Raw genomic sequence first — 721 nt, 5'->3', positions numbered from 1 at the left:
ATGTTAAGCATAATATTCAATCAAATGAGTGAAATGGTATAGTACTTCGGAAATGAGTGAAATGGTATAGTACTTATGGAAAGTTAACCCACAATATTATATATGTACCAAATAGTATAGTACTTTAATATTTATAATATTATTATAGGAATAGATAAATTAAGAAAAAAGATAGGCGGAAATATTATAACGTTGTTAGGCACATACATATGTTTTTGCTTCTCTCCCTTTCTCCTCCACACTCCCAATACAAGTACAACCATTATACTCCTTCACAATTTGGGTTCAGAAAAGTCAGAAAGTCCACTACTGAAAATCAAATATAACTTTTGGAGATGCGGGGGATCGAACCCCGTGCCTCTCGCATGCAAAGCGAGCGCTCTACCATTTGAGCTACATCCCCGATCTGTTGTATAAATCATTTAAAATAAGCTATAATGTTATTACTCGATGTTCGTCATTGATAACCATGGAGACTTTTTAACCTTGATTCGAGGGCATGATCATTTTCACATTTCTTGATTTTATTCGAATGAATTATTATCATTATTCAATAACAGGATAAATAAAAATCCAAAATTAAATCTCAACAAGACAAACAATTTGTAAATATAATATCACGAACTTATCTATACTTCTATACTATATATAAAGCCAAAACATGGTGTAACCACCACCATGGCATAATTTATATATTCCTATTTTGCCCTCCAAAAATTTA

The 721-nt window shown here is 31.5% G+C and overlaps 1 non-coding gene across 1 annotated transcript; it reads right to left on the bottom strand.

Moving 5' to 3' along the window:
• TRNAA-UGC lies at positions 331 to 403 on the bottom strand. Its single transcript has one exon. It is a non-coding gene; the product is annotated as a tRNA-Ala (tRNA).

This window comes from Lupinus angustifolius, chromosome LG02 (assembly GCF_001865875.1).
Source record: "Lupinus angustifolius cultivar Tanjil chromosome LG02, LupAngTanjil_v1.0, whole genome shotgun sequence".
NCBI classification, from domain to species: Eukaryota; Viridiplantae; Streptophyta; class Magnoliopsida; order Fabales; family Fabaceae; genus Lupinus; species Lupinus angustifolius.
This window is presented reverse-complemented; position numbering and strand designations above follow the sequence as displayed.